Here is a 16438-nt window from a genome sequence, read left to right on the forward strand (position 1 = left end):
TATATAATACATAGTTCTTATCCTCAAGGAGCTCTGCATTTTGTGGAAGAAACAGGCATGGAGACAAATTAACAGGCAATCCTTAATCTGAGTATTACTCTGGAAATAGAAAGTTGGTACTCCTAAATCAGCCTTGGGCTAGGATACATGTGTGCATGCTAAGTCACATCAGTCATGTCCGATTCTTTGCGACCCCATGGCCTGTAGGGTAGGAGATAGAATATGCATTAACAAATGTTCCTTTGACAAGATTGCTAAGCAAAGCCAAAGGATGTGCACTAGAACTATGTAAAATAAGACCTGTGATCTTCCATTGGTAATTCTTTGATGTTCATCTGTATCTGCTATATACACTGGCTTAAAAAAAAATATATATATATATACATATATGTGTATATATATACATATATATATAGCTTGGTGGTTGAGGAGTTGAAATGACTGGATGGCTGAGTTCTAGAAAGGTCCAGTATCACTGTAGTGAGCTATAATATACCCATCTATAAGATGGCTGAAATCAGTATTGTAAATATAAGAACACTCCTGGTGGTTCTTGTGTTCACAATAAAAGTGAAGTCGCTCAGTCGTGTCCGACCCCATGGACTATAGCCTACCAGGCTCCTCTATCCATGGGATTTTTCCAGGCGAGAGCACTGGAGTGGATTGCCACTTCCTTCTCCAAAGGATCTTCCTGACCCAGGGATCGAACCCAGGTCTCCCACACTGTAGGCAGACGCTTTACCGTCTGAGCTACCAGGGAAATCCCTGTGTTCACAATGGAGGACTCCAAAAGGCTCCTTACAGTATCAGTCATGCAAAATGTGTTTAGACTTTTCCATCATCTTGATAAAAATTTGGTCATCAGTTTCTCACCCTTACTTTACTAGAAGTTATTTTTTTAAAAAGAAGCCCTAATGGTTTGACTTAAGTAGATCACATGCTGCAAAATTCATTACCTAAAGGACTAGAATAGAGATACTACCTAGAAGTGTTCAAAATATTTGTGGCAACCCAGTAGTCTGAATAGATGATTGATAAACCTAAGATGCACAGAAATAACTAAGAAAGGTAAGATGAACATTAACAAGAGTAAGGGAAACACAGTCTAAAACATCTTTCAGCAAGTTCTCTATACTTATTAATATTAGTCAGTTCACTCTTTTATCCAAAATGTACTTGGCTTATAAAAAGTACAAGACACTGAACTAGACACTGGGGTCGTGAAATTAAAAAATAATGAGACTGACCTAGAGAAAGGAAAATAAGATGCCTACACACAAATAACACAGGACAGAAGATGAAACATATCAGAAAAGAGGTACAGACAAAACTTAAAGGAATAAAAATATCACTTTCCTCTAGAAGGATGAGAGAAACTTAATGAATCAGATGGCCTTCTTTCTGGGCTTTGAAAGAAGGATAAGCTTAGAGCATGAGGTTGGAGATGAAAAAAGATAGTGTAGGACTCCAGACAGACATGACAACATACCCAAAGGAATTGGGTTGGAGTACGAGGTAGATGAGGAGAAGCAGTGGGAGAATGTTAACTCAAATGCCAAGCCAAGAAAATCAGACTTTACACAGAAGACAGTGAGAACATACTCACCATTCATGAACAAAGAGGTGAGCAAGACAGGTGTGTCTGGTAGTAATGAAGCAGTGTGTAAAATGTAGAGCTTTGGGAATTATTTCAGAAGAGAGCTCCTGTAATACCATGAGGGTGGGCAGTTGGGCATATCAGATGTTGCAGAGGTAAATTCAGTGGGATTTGGCTCTTAACAATGTGACACAAAGAGTAAGAGTTTAGAGACTGTTGGCAAAATGGAGCCAAAGTCAAATGGCACGTGATTAAAGACAGTGAGTTAGTGGTAAGGAAATTACAGCAGCAGGCACAGGCTACTTCAACAGGAAGTCTGGCAGGAAGGGAAAAAAGAGCATTTATCATTAAGTGTGACTTAAGTACAGAAAACAGAAAACAGTAAACTAGGAAGGAATAAAACTCAAACCTTTACTCTACTGCAGTGATATTAGCCCCCCTAAGAAATCCAATACTGGTTCATTTTTATACGAAGCTTTTAAAGATATGTAGTTAATCATTAGAAATGTGTCTACTTTCTCTCAGATTTTTCTTTTTACATACATCTGAAAGAATAATTAAAACAGTGTGAAGTACTTTAACTGACATGATTCTGAACCTAACAATTACACTTATGTGCATTCCTGTTTTATCAGTTGGGATTAAATGACAAAACAAAAATAAATTATTTTCTATTCTATTTATTCTGATTTTTGTACTTGCTAATAATTTCCGTGCTCTGTTTTGAAACCCTCTGCTAACTCAGAGTTTGCTCACATGAAGATCACAGTTTGGGCCAGAAAAGCAACTATAGGCACAGAGCAGTAAAATGAAAATTAAGTCAGGTGTTTCTTTTTATTATATTCTCCACAAATCAATGACTAATCTACTTCTGAGTGAACAGCTGCCACACAACAGAAGGTCTGCTGGAAGCGAAGTTGGGCTATTTCCTTTTCGGTGAGGACACATAACCCACAGAGAAAAGAAGCCGCAGGGGAAACCACTAGCCAGACCAATATTTTGGTATTCAGTAGCTCCAAAGGTCCACAATAAACCTTTGGATTCATTATTTTCCATTCCAGTAACTAGTTTCAGCTTTGCATTTGCATCAGATTATTATTGCAGAGATTATTATTATATTTGCATCAGCTATTATTCCAGAGGACACTTAAAATTATCTCCCCAGGTCCAGGGCTGGCAGCAAATTCTGAGCACTAAGTTGCAAATGAAACCAGCTTGAATCAACGTCTACAGGTGTCAGTCAATAGAAACTGGAACATTGGTATTTTCAAATGCTACTAAGCCAGTTTTTTTTTTTGTAAAAAAAATATATTTTTAAAGATGTATCTAAATTCCAGACGCCCTATGCCGTCCCTAATACAAATGCTCCTAGTGCCTGTTGCATGGCCTTTTTTCCCTTCCAAATCTATTCTTACCATCTCAAATAGTTTTCAGACATTGTCATCCCTCACTGTGAGTGACCCACTCATCTATAATATAAAAAGAAAGAAAGAGAGAAATGTGCATGTTTTAATTAGCATTGTCTAATGCCTCATTCCTTAGGATCCAGCATTTACCTACAGGTGGGTCAGTAGTGGTTAAAACCCAAGGTTAATGAGGTCACCGTCCTGAGTCTGAATGAGTCCGTGAATCCCATACCAAGAAATCCTGTGCCACAAACTAGAGAGCACCCCTGGCCACCTGTACTATAAATGGGTATTACCACTTGGAAGCCAAGCAACACTAGTATAAAATAACCACATTTAAAAAGAAAAAAACAGGGGCTTCCCTGATGGCTCAGTGGTAAAGAATCCACTTGCCAATGCAGGAGACACAGGTTCAATCCCTGATCCAGGAAGGTCCCACATGCCAAGGAGCAACTAAGCCCATGGGCCACAGCTATTGAACCTGTGCTCTAGAGACCGGGAGTCACAACCACTGAAACTTGCATGTCCCAGAGCCTGTGTCCATCACAAGAGCAGCCTCCCCAACGAGAAACCTGTGCACCACATCTAGAGAACAGCCTCCACTCTCCACAACTAGAGAGAAGTCCGCACAGCAATGAATACCCGAGCGTGTGTGCTCAGTCGCTCAGGCGAGTCTGACTCTTTGTGACCCCATGGACTGTAGCCCCCCAGGCTCCTCTGTCCATGGGATTCTCCAGGAAAGAATACTGGAGTGGGTGGCTATTTCTTCCTCCAGGGGATCCTTCTGACCCAGGGCCTGAACCCATGTCTCCCGCATTGTATATGAATTCTTTCCCATTGAACCACCTGGGAAGCCCAATAAATACTCAGCACAGCCAAAATAAAATAGATTTTTTCTTAATTACCAAAGAAAATGATTAATTTTCAAGGCTATTTTTCCAAAACTTTTTGAAAAACAAACAAAAAAATTAATCTTCCCCCTGGAAAAAAAAAAGAGAGAGAGAGGAAAAAAAGGAAAGGAAAACCAGCATACATGGCACTGCTAATGATAACCTGCACAGACCAAGTTTTTCTTAGGAATAATTGCTAAGATAAAATCATGCAAACTGACAGATGTAGAGATTAAAGCACAAAGCAACATGTAACATAACTACTCAGTAAGCAAGTACAGAAAGTGATTTGCAAAAATGCCACTTTTAGTATAAATCAGATCACTATCTGCAAGATGTCTAACACCATCATTATGAGGACCAAAAAAAGTCTCTTATCAGGCCATACTTTAAAATACTTAGTTCAACAAAGTGTAGAGAGAAAGACTGACTAATACTTACTCAGGGGATGTACTAGGGCTACTATGTGACAGGCACTGTTTTAGGTTAAACATTTTAAACATTTTAGATCTTTAATCACCTGATCCCCACCACAGACCCACAAAATATATTATTACCCCATTCTCATCCAAGCACATGCAGCTATGAGCGATTTGAACATTACTCTGCCAGACCCCAAAGCCTGTGATCTTTCCTCTTGGGCACATACCTTTCTTTGGGGTAGCTGATACCATATTTGGGGAGGTAAAACAGAAATTCCTGTTTCAGATTTGCTGTTTGAGCTTTCAAAGTTACTATCTCTTTTGAAAGGGCACTGTGGCACTTGCTCCAGAGCCAGACCCTGAGACTGGTTTCAGGGAGCCCACTAGGATTTGAAAGCAAAGGACTGCCCCAAACCTTAGCCTCAGGGGCACGCAGGCCCTGATGTGACTTCCTGAGTTGAGGGTGAGGGTGAAGGTGGCTGATTACTGAGACATTGATTACCACACAAACCTCATGTTAAATGACTTTGATTTTCCCTCAAGACAAGACAATGAAAGATGACATCTGCAAGTTCTGATGCTTTCTGCTCTGCCTTCTGTTTTATTCTGTATATTGCCCATTTAAATTACTATGTTCTTGGGAGGGGGTTTCAGGATGGGGGACACATGTAGTACACCCATGGCTGATTCATGTCAATGTATGGCAAAAACCACTACAATATTGTAAAGTAATTAGCCTCCAATTAAAATAAATGAATTAATTTAAAAATAAATAAATAAATAAATTACTATGTTCTGTGCTTAGTTGCTTAGTCATGTCGGACTCTGCAACCCCATAGACTGTAGCCTGCCAGGGTCCTCTGTCCATGGGATTCTTCAAGGCAAGAATACTGGAGTGGGTTGCCATTTCCTTCTCCAGAGGATCTTCCCAACCTAGAAACTGAACCGGCATCTCCTGCATTGCAGGCAGATTCTTTACCAACTGAGCTATGAGGCAAGCCTAAATTACTATAGGTCAAGATGAAAATCCAGAATCAGATATTTAACAGACAAAGAGGCAGCACCATCTCACGGTCAGGACATAAATATGAACATTGGTAGACCTGGCTCCTTTCTCTGATTCTTTATTAGGCACCATTCATGCTCCTTCATTTAAAATTACAGTGTGAACTTTTTCCAATGGCATTAAACATTTTTTGAAAACATGATTTTAAGGGCTGTGTAAGAGTACTTACTTCTAAAGTTTTTTTTTTTTTTTATAATTTATATAAACTGCTTTGTCAATTTAGGTTGTTTCTAAACTTTTTGATGTTACCAATGCTATTAAAATGAAAGTGACTATTGCTTTGATAGGCATCTCTAATGATTTCCTTAGAATGGATTCCTAGAAGTAATATTAATGACCTAAAGGTGACAAGCATTTTAAAGTCTCAATTCAAGTTGTCAAATTACTCTCCAAAATGGTTGTGGTGCTTTCCACTCCAGCAGTGTTTGAGAGCATCTGTCTCATCAAATTAAGCATTATGTGTTCCCAAATTAGTAGAGAGGAAAGGAGGGAGAGGGAGAGATGGAGGGAAGACACAGAGAAAGAAAAAGATAGAGTAAGAGAGGAAGGAAGAAAGGAAGGCAAGCAGAAAGGAAGAAAAGGAGAGGTAGGGAGTTATTTCTTTGATTACTAGCTAAGCAAAAATTTTTTCATGTTTATTTTCTCTAGTTTTTAATTCTTTGGGGAGCATCACAGACAAAACCAGATCTAAAAATGATGGGAGTATAATATGAAACAAGTCAACAGCTGCAGGAAAAAAATCAAATAATTTCTCAAAACGGGGAAGTGAGGGACCTAACTGTTGAAAGGGAACACTTAGGGAAAAAAAAAATCCCACTTGCAGAGTACTGGGGTTAAAAATACCTTAAACTGTCTACCTCATTTTAGTATGAGAGGGAAACACTGTCTCTTCTTGCCACAGAGCATTAGTGACTTGAAGTACTCCTTTGTTTTTCCTTTTTGGTCCTTTTCCCCTTCTTCTTTTTCTTGTACATAATTGCTACATACGTGTCTCTTATTTCCTCTTTCTTAGGAATAATGACTATTGCTGACTCAAACATTACAAAGATGGAATACCCAAATGATAGAGAACAGGTATTTATGTTCAATAATAAAACCAGGAAACAGAAAAAAATGACAGTCTAAAACTGATTCACTCCTAATACATTTGATCAAAGTAAAAACATAAAATTTATCTTTATTCTCAACAGATTTTTTTGAAAATAGAGTATGTCCTAGCTGTGGAGAATTTATAAAGACTTTTATAATCATAATTTTTAAATGGCTAAAAGTTTTCATTGGCTCTGAAACTTGACATCTGACTAGCAGAAAATGTTTATGGAATCTTCACAAGACTCGTAGAGTCTTATTATTCTGCCCATTTTTACATATAACAATTACTCAACTTGCTCATCCAAAGTCACACAGCTAGAAAGTGACATACCCAAGACATAAATTCAGACGCGACTGGCTCTGAAGGCTGAGTACTTCATCACTGTTCTACGAGCATCTTCCACTGGAGGGACTGCACAACAGCCCTCACCCAAAGTTGCTGGTCGGATCATTTCTTTCCATCTGTGCTCATTAGTTTACGTGTGGCCTCTGGCTGCTTTCACGCTACAAGAGCCGAGCTGAACAGTTGTGACAGACTCTACGACCTGTAAAGCTGAAAATTCGCACTATTTGGCCCTTGGCAGAAACAGTTTGCTGACCCCTGGCCTACATTAAATAAAAAGTGTTTCTCTGGTATTTTCTATTGATGTATCCCTTAATGGCAGAAGAAAATGAAGTGGAGTCATGAACCCCAGTCTGAGAAACATGAATTTAAATAACCATTTGCCCCTTTACATCCTGTTGGGGAGTCATCAGTGTTCCAACAATGCTGCCATTCCTCGAAACTTTTTAAAAATTGTAATTGTAGCTTGATGTACTTTCTTTTCAACAATCTCAACTCTGGTAGATGTTAGCACTTTGAAGGTAGATTTTATCTTTGGTAACATGTAAAATTTTGTATGGCCCAAACTAGTGTCTGAGTTAGCTAGTTAAACTGGTATTTTTGGTTTTTATCACAGATAAACTATGATTACCAGTTCATAGATAAACTATGAAGTTGGTTCTTTTATATGACCTGTGCACTGATTCAGATATCAGACATTATTTTGCATATGTTAACTTGTCTAGGCTACAATCTCCAGTCATTTAATCAAACACCAATCTAAGTATTGCTATAAAGGTATTTTGTAGATGTGACTAAAGTATACAATCAGTTAACTTTAAGAAGATTGTCCTAGATGATCTAGATGGACTTGATTCAATCAGCAGGCAGAACTGAAGTCTCCCTTGACAAAGAAGAAATTCTGCCTGTGGATGGCAGTTCCAGCCTGTCCTGAGGAGTTTAGACTCACCTAGGCAGCCTATAATCAAGTAAGCCAGCTCCCTGCTTCTCCCTTTCTCTCTCCTCACCCCCACCCCTGCATGTAAGTGTACACACACATACACACACAGAGAGGAATCTACCACTGGTTCTGTTTTACTAGTAGAACCCTGATATATCAAGTCTGAAAATATTTCAAAAATAATTTTAGTTCTCTCTTCATACTTACCATTTTAGACAACATCAATCCCTTGGATAAATATAGCCACCTAGAAATGAAACTCATTACTTTATAGTCACATTATTATATTATCACTCCTATTACATCTGAATTCCTCACTTCCCTCTGGCAAACCACAAATTCTAAAAGAGTAAAATTAAGCTAAACAAAACCTACTTGAGAGTATAAAGTACTGAATTTTCATGTAAAGTATAAAAGTCTTAAATAAACTATAGCAGTAAGAAGATAGATAAAATTATTAAAATTTTTGCTACAGGTTATGCACAATCACACTTGAAACAGTTTCTATGAAAATGCCATAGTCTAAAAGAAATTTAAATTCACTGAAAGTCTAACAAACGGTAGACAGACGCCCAAACATTTCCTGCATCCAAAACATCAAAAAAATGAATAATTTGAGAAACATTTCAAACCAAAGCACTCAAGGCTGCCATATATACACTATTATTCTGGCCTTAATGAAGGTTAATAAGAGTGGCAAGAAGCTCTGAGGGCTGAGTTGGGCACCTAATCTCTATATAGTAATTATTACATTTATTACCTGAATAAAATTATAGTGTTATTCTAATCATATATTGATAGAAACATATATCAATTGAGTCAACACTTGAGGAAGTACTCTTTTACATTTTTAAAGTTATGATAATTATCTTTATCTTGAAACAAACCAAAAAAAAACAAAAAACATAATTTATTTTCTGCTCCTAGAGTAAAATCTGCTAAAACAAGAAAAGAAGTTTAGAGCATCTTGCAAAATCACCATAGCCTTTCTCTCCAAGAAATCTTGTTATACTTGTCACTGATCCATAAAATCTATGTTTGACTGTTGTCACTTTGGATTTGGAATTTGATGTGATAGTCATAATTATAAACATTCAACAGATGTAAAATTCAGTTATATAAACACAAATACAAATATTAAAACACACACAATAGGCTTCCCTTGCACAAATGGAGTGGTTATGCAAACACAGGATGTGACTACCTAAACCCAGAATGTTTGAACCTAAAAGATTATCTATATAAATTAAAAGCCTAAAATTTAGAATTTGCAAATTTACTTGCTAAAATCACTCTAAAAATATGAAGAGATCTTGGTCACCACTTGTCAATCCCTGGAGCTTCTAATGTGAATTGAGCACATTTTCGTTGTTTTTTAAATCACTATACACCTATGAGTTGATCCTAAGGAAATAATCATGGGTTTCTGCACATATTTATCTTCAAGGATATTCAGGAAAATAAATTTGTAATATTAATTATAAAAGCAAAATCAAAACCACTAAATATCCAACAAAGGAAATGGCTACATATTACATATTACTGTGACGGAATACCACGCAGCCATGAAAATTCATGCTACAAAATCACATTAGGAAAAAAGATCATCACATTTTAGTTTAAAAATCATATTATATAAGTTTGTATAGTTTTACACTTTTTGTAAAAAAAAATTCATAGATTATACATCTACTATCTGATAGTTACATAAGTACAGTTTCTGAGCACGCAAAGAAAAGCTGAAGGATAGAAAACAAACATTCCAGTATTGCTCAAGTCTGAGTGATGCAATTATGTGTGATTTTTTTTTTTCCTTCACTATAGACTTGAAATTTTCTACTATATGTGTTCTTTCTCTTAATCAGCGGAAAAAGAGATTTTCAAAGTATGACATAAAACTAAAAACCATATGGTGCAGTAGTTATCTTTGGAGAGTAAGATTATGGGAACTTTCAATTTGTACTTTTTACATTATCTATTGTTTTACATTTTTTACATATGCGTGTATTATTCTGATAATCACTCAAACGTGCTTTTAACACAATCAATACATGCTACTTTTTAATTTTGACAAATAAGATATTTTCTTATTTAAGGGTATTTTTTAAAGAACATGTCTATTTATTTTAGTTTAAAAGAAGATATTTCAAGATAAGTTGATAGATTAAGAGCAACAACAACATAATGCTCCTACTTTTATTAAGTTTTCAAAGAGAACTATATAGGAAAAGTTTATATGTATCTGAATTCCAGTTTTATAAAGATGAACACTGAGCATCTTTTAATGATTACAATGCTACAGTCACAAAATCTTCTATGGAATTATTTCAGTATATTTATAATTGCATATGAACAGCACACAGATTTATTCAAGAACATGAAAGACTAAGCCAGAGCAGGAGAGCATTCAGGAAGCCAGCAATTCATTTGCCATATGCCCCGAGCAGGGCCACCCACGCACGCACTGCCGCCATCCTTCCGTGTCACAGGGGGCTGGCGCCGCGACTCAATCGCTGAGCTACAGCTAATTATACAGCAGATGAAGCAATAAGAGAGAATTCACCCCAACCAATTAACTCAGAGTAGACATTCACTGTCTTAGAATGTCCTGCATATGCTAATTTAAACTTTATCACCCATAAAGGCATCCATACAGCCACGACATTTTTTTGTTTATTCTTTATCAAGCTTTACAATAGTAGGAAAGACCCTGATGCAGAGCATCTATCTTGCTACCATGTAGCTGGCATTCAGGCTTCTCCATCTGGGTGTGAATTTCTATGCTTCATCCCAGGGTTTAAGCAGTGTTGTTTAAATAATGTGAGTTACTGCATGGTAGTAAGCTGATAATTGCACAATAACGCCATTAAGAAAGAATAAAAGTAACAAGATAACCTGGATTCACAATACTTATATTATAACCCAGTGAGTACAATTAATTTGTGTCCCCAGATGGCTGGATTAATTAATACATCTAATCAGGAAAAATGAGCAGAAGAATTGAATAGACACTTTTTCCAAGGAGGAAATGCAGATGGCTGATAGGCACATGAAAAGCTCCTCAAAATCACTAATCTTCGGGGAAATGCAAATTAAAACCACAGTGAGATACCACCTCACACCTGTCAGAATGACTAGCATCAAAAAGTACATAAATAATACGCTGGCAAGGAGGTAAAGAAAAGGGAACCCTCTCTACACTATTGGTGGGAATGTAAATTGGTGCAGCCACCATGCAAAACAGTATGTGGGGTTCTCTAAAATCTAAAACTAGAACTACCATATGATTCAGCAATCACACTCCCGGGCATACATCTGGAAAAGATGAAAATTCTAACTTGAAAAGAAACACACACCCATGTTCACAGCAGCACTATTTATAATAGTCATGATATGGAAGCAAGCTAAGTGCCTATCAACAGATGATTGAATGGATAAAGTGGTGTACACACACACACACACACACACACACACACACACACACAGGAATATACTCAACCATAAAACGAAAAAAATTTTACAAATTGCAAAAATTTGCAAAATTGGAGGATGGACTTGGAAGGCACTATGCTAAGCGAAATAAGTCAGACAGAGAAAGACAAATACTGTATGATATCACTTATATGTGGAATCTAAAAAAATACAACAAACTAGTGAATATAACAAAAAAGAAGCAGACTCAGAGACACAGGAAACAAACCAGTGGTTACTGGTGGTGGGGACAGGGGCCAGAATAGGGGTGGGAAACACAACAGATACAAACTCAAAAGAGGCAGAGATGACTTAGTAATGAAACAACAACAGTAACAACGTGGATCTGAGACAGGCTCAAGGATGTATTGTACAACACAGAGAATATACTCAAAACTTTGCAATGACTGAAAATGGAAAGTAACCTTTAAAAATTATACACATATTTCTGATTTATTGACTATGCCAAAGCCTTCGACTGTGTGGATCACAATAAACTGTCGAAAATTCTGAAAGACATGGGAATACCAGACCACCTGACCTGCCTCTTGAGAAACCTGTATGCAGGTCAGGAAGCAACAGTTAGAACTGGACATGGAATAACAGACTGGTTCCAAATAGGAAAAGGAGTACGTCAACGCTGTATATTGTCACCCTGCTTATTTAAGTTATATGCAGAGTACATCATGAGAAACACTGGGCTGGAAGAAGCACAAGCTGGAGTCAAAATTGCCAGGAGAAATATCAATAACCTCAGATATGCAGATGACACCACCCTTATGGCAGAAAGTGAAGAGGAACTGAAAAGCCTCTTGATGAAAGTGAAAGAGGAGAGTGAAAAAGTTGGCTTAAAGCTCAACATTCAGAAAACTAAGATCATGGCATCTAGTCCCATCACCTCATGAGAAATAGATGGGGAGACAGTAGAAACAGTGTCAGACTTTATTTTTTTGGGCTCCAAAATCACTGCAGATGGTGACTGCAGCCATGAAATTAAAAGACGCTTACTCCTTGGAAGGAAAGTTATGACCAACCTAGATAGCATATTAAAAAGCAAAGACATTACTTTGCCAACAAAGGTCTGTCTGGTCAAGGCTATGGTTTTTCCAGTGGTCATGTATGGATGTGAGAGTTGGACTGTGAAGAAAGCTGAGCACCGAAGAATTGATGCTTTTGAACTGTGGTGTTGGAGAAGACTCTCTTGAGAGTCCCTTGGACTGCAAGGAGATCCAACCAGTCCATCCTAAAGGAGATCAGTCCTGGGTGTTCATTGGAAGGACTGATGATGAAGCTGAAACTCCAGTACTTTGGCCACCTCATGCAAAGAGTTGACTTATTGGAAAAGACCCTGATGCTGGGAGGGATTGGGGCAGGAGGAGAAGGGGACGACAGAGGATGAGATGGCTGGATGGCACCACCGACTCGATGGACATGAGTTTGAGTAAACTCCAGGAGTTGGTGATGGACAGGGAGGCCTGGCGTGCTGCGATTCATGGGGTCACAAAGAGGCAGACACAACTTAGCGACTGAACTGAACTGAACTGTAATAAGAAAAATAAAACATAACATCTAATCAGCAATGTTTCTAAAACTAAGATTATTTAAAAAATGATTTTGTTTTTTGAAATCCTTGTCTTTTCTATCCTACAATTAAATTGTTGAAATGCTCAGTTGCATACTCCCTTGGTAGCTCAGCAGGTAAAGAATTCCCCTGCAATGCAGGAGACCAGATTCAGTTCCTGGGTCAGGAAGATTTGCTGGAGAAGGGAATGGCTACCGTCTCCATTATTCTTGCCTGGAGAATCCCATGGACAGAGGAACCTGGCAGGCCACAGCCCATGGGGCCACAAGGAGTGTGACATGACTGAGTGACAAAGCATTGCACACCAGTTGCACTTTCTCAACACTAAAGAACTACAAACTATGCTTTGGCGTCTGCGTCAACATTGTATAAAACTGTTACCTAACCATGGCTGCAACTAAGAGTTCTTCCTTCTGTCCTTCAAGCCTTCCTCGCAAATGGAATACCTCCTCCTAGAAAATATGGGATCAGGTTTGTTCTCTCTTGAGCCAAAACAGCTTACTGTCTCTGAGGGAATTTTTCTCATCTACAAATTGAGGGATTTCGACTATAAAGTCCTTTTCAACTCAAGGATAAATGACAATTCTCTACTAGCAAACCTACCACAAGATTTAAGCTACAAACCACAAACTTTGCAAGTCACATCACAAAAGGCTAATTCACTAATAAAGAGTTCTAAGAAACCAATACCTAACCCCTTTTCACTGACTAGAATCTGACAAAAATCCAAGTTTTGTAACATGCATTTCTTTCAAATTTACTTAAAATGCAGCAATGCTAAATGCTGTCTATAATAATAACAATTATTATTGTTATTACTATATATTCTCTAAATTGTTAACTTCCATGAAAATCTAATCTGGAGCCTTTATGGCTTACCTTATAATACCCATTTAATACACATCTGCAACAGTACAAAAGCAGAGTTGTTAGATCCCAAAATGTGACTCTGACCCTAGAGAAGTCCTTTAGGATCTTAAATAAATTGGTGTGCTAGCCATACCTAGTCATACATGTATATTTTATACTTCTACTCTTCTCCAAGGATGCTATAGAAAATAATAAGACAATATTTATAAGTGATTCAGAATATCCAAAAAGAAATACTCCTTTTTGGGTCCCATCACTTCATGGCAAACAGATGGGGAAACAATGGAAACAGTGACAGACTTTATTTTCTTGGACTCCAAAATCACTGCAGATGGTGACTGCAGCCATGAAATTAAAAGACACTTATTCTTTAGAAGAAAAGCTATGACAAACCTAGACAGCATATTAAAAAGCAGAGACATTACTTTGCCAACAAAGGTCTGTCTAGCCAAAGCTATGCTTTTTCCAGTAGTCATGTACGGATATGAAAGTTGGACTATAAAGAAAGCTGAGCACCGAAGAATTGATGCTTTTGAAGTGTGGTGTTGGAGAAGACTCTCGAGAGTCCCTTAGACTGCAAGGAGATCCAACCAGTCAATCCTACAGGAAATCAACCCTGAATATTCATTGGAAGGACTGATGCTGAAGCTGAAACTCCAATACTTTGGCCACCCAATGCAAAGACCTGACTCATTAGACAAGACCCTGATGTTGGGAATGATTGAAGGCAGGAGAAGGGGACGACAGAGGATGAGACGGTTGGATGGTATCACCGAGTCAATGGACCTGAGTTTGAGCAAGCTCTGGAAGACGGTGAAGGACAGGGAAACCTGGCATGCTGCAGTCCATGGGGTCACAAATAGTTGGACACGACTGAGTTACTGAATAACAACAAGAAAAGGAGTTTTATGTATATGCTATACATGCACAGACACACACACATACTGGATTAGCTAAATCCTGAATTGATAATCTGGAAGTGAAAAATCTACTTTCAATTTTACCACAAATTTATCCTGATAGTTTCTGTATCTTTGCATAATAATTCATTTTTTAAATGGGATCTTCTGAAATTCCCTCAGTATTTCTAAGGATGATAAGGAGCAATCAGTTATAAGAATCCCCTGCAATTCACAGAGCAACTGTTCTAGAAAACTCTAAAAAAGGCCTGGGAGATGAGAGGATGAATGTCCTTCTTCAGATCTCTTTTCACACTGGTTCAGGTCTCATCCCACCAGACAGGCCTGGGTGCAGGAGACAGCTCACAACAGAGGGAGGCACAGAAATACATCTTTCCTTCCCTGACTTCTTCCTCACGTCCAGGAATGATGGAAAGGCTCAACCTCTCAGTCTCCCCATAGTCCAAATGTCTTAATTTGGGAGCAAAGAAACACAGTCTCTACATTATCTAACTTCCATTCCAATCTATCTCCACTCACCTCCACTCCATTATTTCCATGAGTAGGATTTATGCCATGGAGTAAAGTAAAAATTGTCACCATGATGAGTTCAATGGGCTTAAGATATATAATCAAAATTATAAATCACAAACTTTTAAACTATAGATGCTTACATACCTAAGCAGCATAAAGAATACTAGTCATTATAAATTTTAAAGGATAGAAAATATTTGAATAAATTTGCAATACATTTTATGGTAATTATTGCCATCATTATTTTTCATAAAAATCCTCAGGAAGGGATAAGAATCATTCTAACCTATAACAGCATGCCCTTGGCATCACCTTCACCAAGGGATAATTTCCAAATGTTCATTTTCTTGGAATTAAGCTAGGAAGAATGAACTACAGTTAAAATCAATAACAACCCAAATTGTTACATCGGCTTCATAGTTAAGCTGTAATATTGATTAATTTGAAGTAATTCTATCAAGTTGTACAACTGTACCAAAAAGACTACAAATGCAAACAGAGCATAATTCACCATAGCATCACTACTCACTGGCAACAAAAATGTCAGTTAAGTACAGCTCATTGTCTTAGGAAGAGCCAGATTTCCAAATTTTGAAAGGTCGTATCTAGAACACCATTACTTATTACCTAGCGCCAGTTTCCCTAACACTACTGGAGAGCATTACAAAAGTTTAAGGGGGTTAATCTCTCAAAGCCTTATTAAAACAAAAGCCCATTACTCTACCTCATTATTTGAAGACTCAGTGCACCTAACGGCTTTTCTTTCCCATGTTAACAGTCAGGCCTGGCTATCCACAATGTACGAACCGCATTATCTTCTGTCAGACTAGCTCACTGTGTATATATGGAAGGAGTCCAGAAACAGTTTGGGTGTGGTACTTTTCCAAAGCACTACTCATGAGGGAACAAAGACCAGCCATCTGAACCAGATACTAAATTAATTGTATATAAGAAGCATGTAACAATATCTACTTATAAAACCATTAGTGTGTAAATGCATAGAAAAACTAGTTTAAAGTAACTAATGTGATTTTTTTCTTAATTTCAGAAGGATTAAGGTCAAAATTCCAATCTAGTAATCTGCTGACAAGAATTTTAACTGTATTTTTCCCACAGTGCTTTCAAACAATGCTTTTTTAAAAATTTAATATCCTAAAGAAAAGATACCTACATGAAATGAAAAATTAAGTCTGAAGTCAGTTTCTGACTAATTCTGGAAGTTGAGAAAGTTTTTTTAATTTGCTTAACAGACATTTGTATAGAGCTTATTATGTGCCAGACACTGTTCTATATATTTTACAAATATTAGCTAATTTAATCCTCATA

At 37.5% G+C, this 16438-nt stretch overlaps 1 protein-coding gene across 10 annotated transcripts in view; it reads right to left on the bottom strand.

Moving 5' to 3' along the window:
• ST7 (suppression of tumorigenicity 7) overlaps positions 1–16438 on the bottom strand; it is a 255042-nt gene that overhangs the window by 125691 nt on the left and 112913 nt on the right. The window contains exon 1 of one of the 10 annotated variants that reach the window (XM_043873365.1): positions 6805–7261. The exons of the other annotated variants lie outside the window; for them this stretch is intronic. The gene's annotated coding sequence lies outside the window, so the exon portion shown is untranslated. Of the gene's footprint in view, positions 1–6804; positions 7262–16438 lie in introns of those variants that run through there. 10 annotated transcript variants of the gene reach the window in all.

This window comes from Cervus elaphus, chromosome 18 (assembly GCF_910594005.1).
Source record: "Cervus elaphus chromosome 18, mCerEla1.1, whole genome shotgun sequence".
Taxonomy (NCBI): domain Eukaryota; kingdom Metazoa; phylum Chordata; class Mammalia; order Artiodactyla; family Cervidae; genus Cervus; species Cervus elaphus.